At 43.7% G+C, this 12,509-nt stretch overlaps 1 protein-coding gene across 1 annotated transcript in view; it reads left to right on the top strand.

The window, feature by feature from the left end:
• LOC111963095 (neurexin-3a-like) overlaps window positions 1–12,509 on the top strand; it is a 583,289-nt gene that overhangs the window by 78,905 nt on the left and 491,875 nt on the right. The window lies entirely within an intron of this gene.

Below are 12,509 nucleotides of genomic sequence, written 5' to 3'. Positions count from 1 at the left end.
CCCCATAGTCTTTTTAGAGTAATGTTTTTCATTGTACGGAAATCGGTTTTTGTATCAATTGTTTTATTATTATGCAAGCAAGCAATAAAATCCAATTTTATTTGTCGCAATGCGCCGAATACAGTTTCAATGAAAGGAGTTATAAAAAATATTGACTAAATAAACTAAAGTATAAAAAATGAAATAAAAAGTAACACAATAAAATAACTTAACAATAATGAGGCTAGATAACAGGCATACCGATACCGAGTCAATGTGCGGGGTACACGTTAGTCGAGGCAGGGGGGGTACACGTTAGCGAGGCAGGGGGGTTACACGTTAGTCGAGGCAGGGGGTACACGTTATCGAGCAGAAAAAAAGGGGGGGGGGCAGTCTTGAGTTGGGTGACTTGAAGTCGTGTTGACAATTTTTGGGCTTCCAATAGGCAGAATAAATGATTGGTTTGCCTCAGGGGCCTGTATTGTACTAGCGGTTCTAGCTTAGTTACTGACCCGGACATATATGCTAGAGTCAGCAGGAATCAACCCACTGCCCTTTGACCGTATCTCCCCCACTATGCACTTCTCCCTTATCTTTCATATATTTCCCTACCTACCTCCCCCTCTTTCGCCTACCTTTCGTTTCTCCTTCTATCTTTCCTATCTTTTCCTCTCCCCTCTATATTCCCTATCTTTCCCTTACTCCCCTATCTTCCTACATCCACCTCTTCTATCTTTCCTACCTACCCCTTCATACTTCCCTATCTTTCCCTACCTCCCCCACTTCGTGATCCCCTATCTTTCCCTACCTCCCCCTCTTTCTACCCCTATCTTTCCTACCTCCCCCAATCTTTCCCTAATCTCTATCTTCCTTCTTCCCCATTCTCCTACATTTTTCCCTTATTTCCTAATATCCCTTCTTTCCCTTCCATCCTCCTATATCCTACCTCTATATTAACCTCTACTCCATCACATTTTTCTTTCCCTACTCCCCCATCATTCCTTTCCATCTCCTACCCTATCTTTGCCCTACCTCTCTCTATCTTTCCCTACCTCCGCTATTCTTTTCCCACTATTCGCTCCCTATTTTCACTACCTCCCATATCTTATCCTTTCCCATATCTTTCCTATATTTTCTTACTCTCTTCATCCTCCTATCTTTCCATACCTCCCGTTCTTCCTAACTCCAGCTCTATCCCTTCCTCGATTCTCCTTCATCCCCCCTATCATTTCCCTACCTCCCTATCTTCTCCTACCTGTTCCATCTTCCCTACTCCCCTATCTTTGTCCCTGCACTGCGTCTTATTTCCTACTCACCCTGATCTCCCCTACTTTCCCTATCTATCCTCCCCCTATCTTTCCACTATCCTTTCCTCCTTATTCTATTCCCCTTATCATTTCCCTACCCCTCCCATTATCTTCCGTATACCTCCTATCTTCCCTCATTAAAGCCTCCCCTATCTTTCCTTACCCTCCACTATCTTTCTCCTACCTCCCCCATCTTTCCCTACCCTCTCCCTATCTTTTCCCTACCTCTCTGATATTATCTTTCAGCTTATCCCTCACCCCTATCTTCGCTCTCCTCTTACTCTTCCCCTATCCCTTTCTAAGTCTTTCCCTACCCTATCTTTCCCTTACTCCCACTCTCTATTCCCTCAACTCCATATTTCTTCTACCTTCCCCTCTCTTTCTACCCATTCCCCTTATCTTTCCCACCTCCCCAATTCTTTCCTTAATTACCTCCATACTATTCCTCTATCTTTCCTTAAACTCCCCCTATCATTTCACACTTTCCTATCCCCAATCTTTCCGTATATTTCGCTATCTCCCTCTATTTTTCCCTATTCTCCGTCTATCTTTCCCCATCCCCTATCTCTTTCCTACCTCCCCTAAATCTTTCCCTTACCAACTTTATCTTTCCCTACCACCTACTCTAGTACCCTCCTATCTTTTCCCTACCTCTCCCTATCTTTCCTATCTCTTTTTCCTAAACTCCCATCTTTCCTTCCTCCCAATCTTCTCCTATTCCTTAATTTCCCTACCTCCCCCCTATCTTCCCTATCCTCTCTTTCCTTACTCTCTCCTCTTCCTATATTCAAAACCCATATTTCCTTACTATATTTCCTACCTCCCTATCTTCCCTACCCCCCATATTTCTTTATATCCTCCCTACCTCCCTTATCTTTCCTTACCTGCCCACTCTCTTTCCCTACCTCCCCTATCTTCCTAACCTTCTCCCTATCTTTCCTACTCTTCCCTATGTTTCCCTTCATCCCCTACCCCCCATATTTTCCGCTACCTCCCCATCTTCCCCAACCTCCCACTATCTTTCCTACCTCCCCAATCTGTCCTCATATTTCCCTTACCTCCCCTATCTTTCCTACCTCCCCCTATCTTTCCCTACCTCCCCCTATCTTTTCCCTACCTCCCCCTATACTGTACCTTCCTCCCCTATTCTTTCCCTTCCTCTCTATTCCATATATTTCCCTAATCTTTTCCCGACCTCCCCTATCTATCCCTACACGCCCCATCTTTCCCTACACCCCTAAAATGTCCTATCTTCCCTACCTCCCCCTATCTTCCTTATTCTTACTCTACCTCCCCATATCTTTAACTACCTTACCCCTATCTTTCCCTATATTGGCCCTACCTCTCCATATGTTCCATATCTTTCCCAAACCTCCCCTATCTTTCCCTTACCTCCCCCTATCTTTCCTACCCTTCCCTATGTTTTCCCTTCATCCCTCCACCACCAATTCCCTAGCCTCCCTGATCTTTCCCACCTCCCAGCTATCTTTCCCTACCTCCCCATATCTGTCCTCATATTCCCTACCTCCCTATCTTCACTACCTCCCCCTATCTTTCCCTCCCTCCCTATCTTTCCCTACCTCCCCTTATATGTCCTCCTCCCTATCTTTCCGTTCCTCCTCTATCTTCCATATATTCCCTGCCTTTCCCGACCTTCCCCTATCTATCCCTACATTTCCCCATCTTTTCCCTACACCCCTTAGAATGTCCCTAACTTCCATACCTCCCCCTATCCTTCCTTATCTTACTCTACCTCCCCATATCTTTAACTACCTACCCCTATCTTTCCCTATATTGCCCTACCTCTCCATATTTTTCCATATCTTTCCCAACCTCCCCTATCTTTCCCTAACTATCCATATCTTCCCTTCATCTTCCTATCTTTCCCTACCTCCCCTACCTTTCCCTTCCTCCCCTGTCTTTCCCTTCCTCCCCTGTCTTTCCCTTCATCCTCCTATCTTTCCCTACCTCCCCTATCTTTCCCTACCTCCCCTCTCTTTCCTTATCTTACTCTACCTCCCCCTAGCTTTAACTACCTCCCCCTATATTTCCTTATATTGCCCTACCCCCACATATTTTCCAAATCTTTCCATACCTCTTACCATCTTTCCCTTCCTCCCCGTATCTTTCCCTACCTCCCCTATCTTTCCCTAACTATCCCTATCTTTCCCTACCTCCCCTACCTTTCCCTAACTCCCACTGTCTTTCCCTTCCTCCCCTATTTGTCACTTCATCCTCCTATCTTTCCCTACTTCTTGCCATCTTTTCCTACCTCACCCTATCTTTCCCTACATCTCGCTATCTTTCCCTACCATTCCCTTCCTACCCTACCCCCCCCTACCTTTCCCTACCTCCCCTATCTTTCCCTACATCCCTTATTTTTCCCTTCATCCTCCTATCTTTCCCTACCTCTCGTTATCTTTCCCTACCTCATCCTGTCTTTCCCTACCTCACCCTATCTTTCCCCACCCCCTATCTTTCCCTTCCTCCCCCTATCTTTCACTACCTCCCCCTGTCTTTCCTTATATTTCCCTACCTATCCTATCTTTCCCTAACTATCCCTATCTTCCCCTTCATCCTCCTATCTTTCCCTTCATCCTCCTATCTTTCCCTACCTCTCGTTATCTTTCCCTACCTCACCCTGTCTTTCCCTACCTCACCCTCTCTTTCCTTATCTTTCCCTACCTCCACCTATCTTTCCCTACCTCCCCTATCTTTACTTACCTCCCCCTAACTTTTCCTACCTCTGCCTATCTTTCCCTACCTCCAATATATTTCCTTATCTTTCCCTACCTCCCTCTATCTTTCCCTATCTTTCCCTACCTCCGCCTATCTTTCCCGACCTCCCCTATCCATCCCTACATCCCCCTATCTTTCCATACCTCCCCTTATCCTACCTTATCTTACTACCTCCAATAACTTTCCGTATCTTTCCCTACATCCTCTTATCTTTCCCTACATCCTCTTATCTTTCCTTTCCTCCCCCTAGCATTCCCTTCCTCCCCCTATCTTTCCCTATATTTTTTATAAATCCCATAACTTTCCCTACATCCCATATATTTCCCTACCTCACCCTGTCTTTCCCTACCTCACCCTCTCTTTCCTTATATTTCCCTACCTCCACCTATCTTTCCCTACCTCCCCTATCTTTCCTTACCTCCCCCTATCTTTCCTTACCTCCCCCTATCTTTTCCTACCTCCCCCTATCTTTCCCAACCTCCCCCTATCTTTCCCTATCTACCCCTACCTTTCCCTAACTCTCACTGTCTTTCCCTTCCTCCCCTATTTTTCCCTTTATCCTCCTATCTTTCCCTACCTCATCCTCTCTTTCCTTATATTTCCCTACCTCCACCTATCTTTTCCCTTACCTCCCCCTATCTTTCCTTAACCGCCCCCTTATCTTTCCTTACCTCCCCCTATCTTTTCCTACCTCCCCCTATCTTTCCCAACCCTCCCTATCTTTCAATACCTCCAATATAGTTCCTTATCTTTTCCTACCTCACCCTATCTTTACCTACATCCTCATATCTTTCCTTAACTCCCCCATTCTTTCCTTTGTCTCCCCTATCTTTCCCTAATCTTACCCCTACCTTTCCTAACTCTCACTGTCTTTCCCTTCCTCCCCATTTTTCCCTTTATCCTCCTATCCTTCCCTACTCCACCCTGTCTTTCCCTACCTCCCCTATCTTTCCCCACCCCCTATCTTTCCCTGCCTCCCCCTATTTTTCACTACCTCCCCTTATCTTTCCTTATATTTCCCTACCTTCACCTATCTTTTCCATACATCCGCTCTATCTTTCTTTACCTCCCCTATCTTTCCCATCCACCTCCTATCTTTCCCTACTACACCTATCTTTCCATACTCTCCCTATCTTTCCCTACCTCCCCCTATCTTTCCTTATTCCCCTCATCTTTCCCTAACCTCCCCTGTCTTTCCCTACCCCCTATCTTTTCCTTAACTCCCCCTATCTTTCCCTACATCCTCCTATCTTTCCTTTCCTCCCCATATCTTTTCCCTACCATCCCCTATCTTCCCTAAATATCCCCTATCTTTCCCTTCATCCTCCTATCTTTCCCTACCTCCCCTACCTTTCCCTAACTCCCACTGTCTATCCCTTCCTCCCATATTTTAGCATTCATCCTCCTATCTTTCCCTACCTCTCGCGTATCTTTCCCTACCTAACCCTGTCTTTCCCCACCCCCCTATCTTTCCCTGCCTCCCTATCTTTCACTACCTCCCCATATCGTTCCTTATATTTCCCATATCTGTTCCTTATATTTATTCTTATCTTTCTCTTCATCCTCCTATCTTTCCCTTACCTCCCATATCTTTCCCTAACTCCAACTGTCTTTCCCTTCCTCCCTTATTTTTTTCTCTTCATCCTCCTATCTTTCCCTACCTCCATATTTTCCCTACTCCCTTATTTTTCCCTTCATGCCTCCTATCTTCCCTACCTCTCGTTATCTTTCCCTACCTCACCTATCTTTACCCCTTTCACCCTATGCTAAATCCATCACTATTTCAAAACCTACTAACTATCTTAAAATTATAAAAACATTTCCAACACTCAACACAATAAAATACTTTCTTTCAAATAAATTCATAATTATCATACTATCCTATAACTTATCCTATACCTCCTATATTAAAAATAAATATAACTAAAATAAAACATATACATCAATTATAGTACTCCTAACTTGATACTAAAAATAAATATATAATATACAAAAAATAATCAAACAATATAATCATTAATAACCTAATAAATATAATATCCCTTAACCCTTAAATACAGTAATCCTATAACTCTAAATATTTTATCACTCATCAACATAAAACTAAAACAAACATCAATCTTATCTCAAAAAACAATAAAAATAAATATATGCTAACTTAAATTATTATTAAAAAAAAATAAATTCAATTTAGAATAATAATGTCTACATAATAAAAAACCTACCTTGATTTATAAAAAGAATAAAAAAAAAATAAAGAAATAATCTTTCCCCACCCACTTATCTTCACAACCTGCCTCCATCTTCCTTAATTTCCCTACTCCACTATCTTTCCTACCTCCCCCACTTCCCTACCTCCCCTATCTTCCTTACCTCCCCTATCTTTTCCTACCTCCCCCATCTTTCCCTACTCCCCCTATCTTTCCCTACCTCCATATCTTTCCTTATATTCCCTACCCCCTATCGTTCCCTACATCTCTTATCTTCCCTTCCTCCCCTTTCTTCCTATATTTTCATAATCCCATAACTTTCCTACATCCCATATATTCCTACCTCCCCTATCTTCAATACCTCCAATATAGTTCCTTATCTTTTCCCAACCTCCCCCAATCTTCAATACCTCCAATATAGTTCCTTATCTTTTCCTAACTCCCCTACATCCTCATATCTTTCCCTACCTCCCCATATCTTTCCTTATATTTCCCTATCTCCTCTTGTCTTTCCCCTAGCTCCCTGTCTTTCCCTACCTCCCCTATCTTTCCATCCCTCCCCCTATCGTTCCGTACCACCTCTACTTTCCCTACATTCCACCTATTTTCGTATACCCTCTCTATCTTTTCCCCTACCTCCCCTATCTTTCCTTACCTCCCCTATCTTTTCCTACCTCCCCCATCTTTCCCTACCTCCCCCTATCTTTCCCTACCTCCCAATATCTTTTCTTATAATTCCCTACCCCCTATCGTTCCCTACATCCTCTTATCTTTCCCTTCCTCCCCCTTTCTTTCCCTATATTTTTCATAAATCCCATAACTTTCCCTACATCCCATATATTTTCCTACCTCCCCTATCTTTCAATACCTCCAATATATATTCCTTATCTTTCCCAACCTCCCCCATATCTTTCAATACCTCTCAATATAGTTCCTTATCTTTCCAACTCCCCCTACACATCCTCATATCTTTCGCCTACCCCCCATATCTTTCCTTATATTTCCCTATCTCCTCTTGTCTGTCCTAGCTCCCCTGTCTTTCCCTACCTCCCCTATCTTTCCCATCCCTCCCCTATCGTTCCGTACCACTCTATCTTTCCCTACATCCACCTATTTTTCGATACCTCTCTCTATTTCCCTGCCTCTCCCTATCTTTCGTTTCCTCTCCTAACTCCCCCTATCTTTTCCCTACCTCTCCCTATCTTTCCCTACCTCCACCTATCTTCCTATTATTTCCCTACCTCCCCTTATCTTTTCCCTACCCCCTTTATTTCCTTACATCCCCCTATCTTCCTTATATTTCCCTACTTCCCCTATCTTCCTACCTCACCTATCTTTCACTACCTCCCCCTTTATTCCTAATCCTCCCCCTATCTTTCCTTATATTTCCCTTCTTCCCTATCTTTCCATACCCCCGCTACCTTCCCCTATCTTTCCCCAGGCTCCCCTATCTTTCCCCACCTCCCCCTATCTTTCCCTACCTCCCCATATCTTTCCCTACCTCCCCCTATCTTTCCTTATATTTCCCTACCTCCCCATATCTTTCCCTGCCTTACCCTATCTTTCCCTACCTCCCCATATCTTTCCCTGCCTTACCCTATCTTTCCCTACCTCCCCCCACGTTCCTTTATTTCCCTACCTCCCCGTATCTTTCCATACCTCCCCTATCTTTCCCTACCTCCCCCTATCTTTCCCTGCCTTACCCTTATCTTTCCCTCAACTCCCCCTAACGTTCCTTATATTTCCCTATCTTTCCCTACCTCCCCCTATAATTCCTACCTCCCCATATCTTCCCTTACCTCCCCCTATCTTTCCCTACCTCACCTATCGTTCCCTACCTCCCCTATCTTCCCTACAGCCCCCTATTTTTCCCTTCCTTCCCCCTATCTTTCCCTACCTCCCCCTATCTTCCCTACCCCCTATCTTTCCTTATATTTCCCTACCTCCCCATCTTTCCCTTACCTCCCACTCTCTTTCCCTACCTCCCCTGTTTACCTTCCCTATATTCGCTACCTCCCCCTATCTTTCCTTACTTTTCCCTACTTTCCCTTCGGCCCCTACACCCCCTATCTTCTCCATCCCCCATCTTCCCTACATCCCCTTATCTCCCTTCCTCCCACTATCTTCCCTATATTTCCCAACCTCCCCTAATTTTCTCTACCTCCCCCTATCTTTCCCTAGCTCTCCCTATCTTTATCTTCATCCTCCCCTAACTTTCCCTACCTCCCCCTATCTTTCCCTACCCCCCTATCTTTCCCTACCTCCCCCTATCTTCCTTTAATTTCCCTACCTCCCACTATCTTTCCCTATCTTACCTTACCTCCACCTATCTATCTTTCCCTACCCTACCTCCACCTATCTTACCGTACCTCACCCCTCTTTCCCTACCTCCACCTATCTTTCCCTATCTTACCTTACCTCCCACTATCTTTCCCTATCTACCTTACCTCCACCTATCTATCTTTCCCTACCCACCTCTGCCTATCTTTCCCTACCCCCCCCCTATCTTTCCCTACCCCCTATCTTTCCTTATATTTCCCTACCTCCCCTACTTCCCCCCATCTTCCCTACCTCCCCTCATCTTCCCTACCCTACCTCCGCCTATCTTACCCTACCTCACCTCTCCCTACCTCCACCTATCTTTCCCTACCTCCCCTATATTTCCCTACCCTACCTCCGCCTATCTTTTCCGCCTACCCACCATCTTTCCCTACCTCCCCCTTTCTTTCCCTACTCCCCCTATCTTTCCCTCCCTCCCCTATATTTCCCTACCTCCCCCTATCTTTCCCTCCCTCCCCTATATTTTCCCTACCTCCCCCTATCTTTCCTTCCCTCCCCTATCTTTCCAGCTGATCTCACTTGCAACCATTTTTGGCGACCTCTTTACCGCTCCCTAAATTTATGATTTTAACCAAATTATTTTTTGATATGTTCAAACATCTAATTGACAAGAATTCTGTACATCATGGCAAATCTATTGTGGCAATTTTAACCGACACATTGTATGATTGTGAACTAATGTTGTAGTAGCCTACTGTTATTAATTTTATTTGTTTCCTATTTATGTGTCCATTCAAATAAACTGTCTTGTGGGATTAAGATGTCCTATTCTTCAATATAATATAGACTACTGTTAATCTCTTTTTGGGTGGTTTTTGACATTAAAATCGGAGTCACTCTCTTTCATGCTCCAATGCGCTTCGTTCCGTTTGCTTCCGTACTGTTCTCAATTTCATCTTGTCTCTTACATGTGATATTATAAACCTGTATATGTGATTAGTTTGATAGGCTACAGTAGACTATAGTTTTAGGTGTAGCCTACTGTATGTCTATATTCGATTACACTATATGTTGTATTGGACACCATTATCTATCGTGTTAATAAAGTTATTATTTATTATAAAAACCAACGGTTGTTGATGTGGATGGATGTATTTCAGATACATTTTTTTGTATATTTTAATGTTACGGTAAAAATACATAGGCCCTTTTGCAGTAGTAAGACAGTTATTCATATTCTGTGTGGTGCTTTTAGCTTATCAGCAAGCGAGAGAAGGAGGATGATTTTCATAAGCTGGCACTGTTCCCGATGACTCGACTGCTCCCCCTCTCCGCCATGGAGAGAAAGAGAACTGCGGGTCTAAATTACGACGCCGTTTTAATTTCCTGATGGTAGGAAGATGGAAAAAAAATCCTACAAAAAAGTCATCAAATTAAGATCGACAGCCTGTATGTCTAGATTAAATTAAAGGTTAAATGTAACCATTTTGACATATTCTAATTGTTTGACTCACCACTCCATCACTAGAGGCCAAGAGGCCTAGAAGTTGATTACTCCTCTGCTGGCATCCACCCCTATCGGCACAAACAAGTGTTTCTATTCAGTGACCAGGGTAACCTATTCACGCGCCTCAGGTACATACACTATGTGTTTGGATCTGGGCAATGGGACCAACGTCATCAAGGCAACAGCGACCGGCTCTACATGACAAACCAGTGGCACAATGTGGTCATCACTCGTGACAACAGCAACATTCACACTCTGAGGTGGGACGCAAAGGTAACCAGTTCAGGTGGTCAACGGAGCGCAAGAACCTCGACCCTGAACAAGTATTGTAGCAGTGTAAGTATATACAGAGTAGTCAGTGACCTGACAGGTAGAGTATATAACAGGTAGTCAGTGACCTGACAGGTAGAGTAGTATAACAGGTAGATCAGTGACCTGACAGGTAGAGTATATACAGGTAGATCAGTGACCTGACAGGTAGAGTATATAACAGAGGTAGTTCAGTACCTGACAGGTAGAGTATATAACAAGAGGTAGTACAGTGACCTGACAGGTAGAGTAATAACAGAGGTAGTTCAGTGACCTGACAGGAGAGTATATAACGAGGTAGATCAGTGACCTGACAGGTAGAGTATATAACAGGTAGATCAGTGACCTGACAGGTAGAGTATATAACAGAGGTAGTTCAGTTGACCTGACAGGTGAGAGTATATAACAGAGGTAGTACAGTGACCTGACAGGTAGAGTATATAACAGAGGTAGTTCAGTACCTGACAGGTAGAGTATATAACAGAGGTAGTTCAGTGACCTGACAGGTAGAGTATATAACAGGTAGATCAGTGACCTGACAGGTAGAGTATATAAACGGTAGTTCAGTGACCTGACAGGTAGAGTATATAACAAGAGTATTTCAGTGACCTGACAGGTTAGAGTATATAACAGGTAGATTCAGTGACCTGACAGGTAGAGTATATAACAGGTAGTTCAAGTGACCTGACAGTAGAGTATATAACAGAGGTAGTTCAGTGACCTGACAGGTAGAGTATATAACAGAGGGTAGTTCAGGTGACTGACAGGTAGAGTATATAACAGGTAGTTCAGGACCTGACAGGTAGAGTATATAAACAGGTAGTTCAGTACCTGACAGGTAAGGTATATAACAGAGTTAGTCAGTGACCTGACAGGTAGAGTATATAACAGGTAGATGCAGGATCCTGACAGGTAGAGTATATAACAGAGGTTCAGTGACCTGACAGGTAGATATTATAACAGGTAGATCAGTGACCTGACAGGTAGAGTATATAACAGAGGTAGATCCAGTGACCTGACAGGTAGAGTATATAACAGGTAGATCAGTGACCTGACAGGTAGAGTATATAAACAGAGGTAGATCAGTGGACCTGACAGGTAGAGTATTATAACAGAGGTAGTTCAGTGACCTGACAGGTAGAGTATATACACAGAGGTAGATTCAGTGACCTGACAGGGTAGAGTATATAACAGAGGTAGTACAGTGACCTGACAGGTAGAGTATATAACAGGTAGTTCAGTGACCTGACAGGTAGAGTATATAAACAGAGGTAGTTCAGTGGACCTGACAGGTAGAGTATATAACAGAGGTAGATCAGTGACCTGACAAGTTAGAGAAATATATACAGGAGTAGTACAGTGACCTACAGGTAGAAGTATATAACAGGTAGATCAGTGACCTGACAGGTAGAGTATATAACAGAGGTAGTTCAGTGACCTGACAGGTAAGAGTATATAACAGAGGTAGTTCAGTGACCTGACAGGTAGAGTATATAACAGAGGTAGTTCAGTGACCTGACAGGTAGAGTTATATAACAGAGGTAGTACAGTGACCTGACAGGTAGAGTATATAACAGAGGTAGTTCAGTGACCTGACAGGTAGAGTTATATAACAGAGGTAGTTCAGTGACCTGAAGGTAGAGTATATAACAGGTAGTCAGTGACCTGACAGGTAGAGTATTAACCAGGTAGTTCAGTGACCGACAGGTAGAGTATATAACAGAGGTAGTCAGTGACCTGACAGTAGAGTATATAACAGGGTAGTATCAGTGACCTGACAGGTAGAGTATATAACAGGTAGTTCAGTGACCTGACAGGTAGAGTATATAACAGAGGTAGATCAGTGACCTGACAGGTAGAGTATATAACAGAGGTAGTACAGTGACCTGACAGGTAGAGTATATAACAGAGTAATCAGTGACCTGACAGGTAGAGTATATAACAGGTAGATCAGTGGAAACCTGACAGGTAGAGTATATAACAGAGTAGTTCAGTGACCTGACAGGGAGAGTATATAACAGGTAGTTCAGTGACCTGACAGGTAGAGTATATAAACAGAGTAGTTCAGTGACCTGACAGGTAGAGTTATATTAACAGAGGTTCATGACCTGACAGGTTCGTGACTGCAGGTTATATATAACGAGGTAGTTCGATTTGACCTACTCTCTCTGGTGGGTT

The sequence above is a fragment of the Salvelinus sp. IW2-2015 genome, linkage group LG4q.2 (genome assembly GCF_002910315.2).
Source record: "Salvelinus sp. IW2-2015 linkage group LG4q.2, ASM291031v2, whole genome shotgun sequence".
Classification (NCBI taxonomy): domain Eukaryota; kingdom Metazoa; phylum Chordata; class Actinopteri; order Salmoniformes; family Salmonidae; genus Salvelinus; species Salvelinus sp. IW2-2015.
The sequence above is the reverse complement of the archived record's forward strand: the minus strand, read 5'-3'. Positions and strand labels throughout refer to the sequence as shown.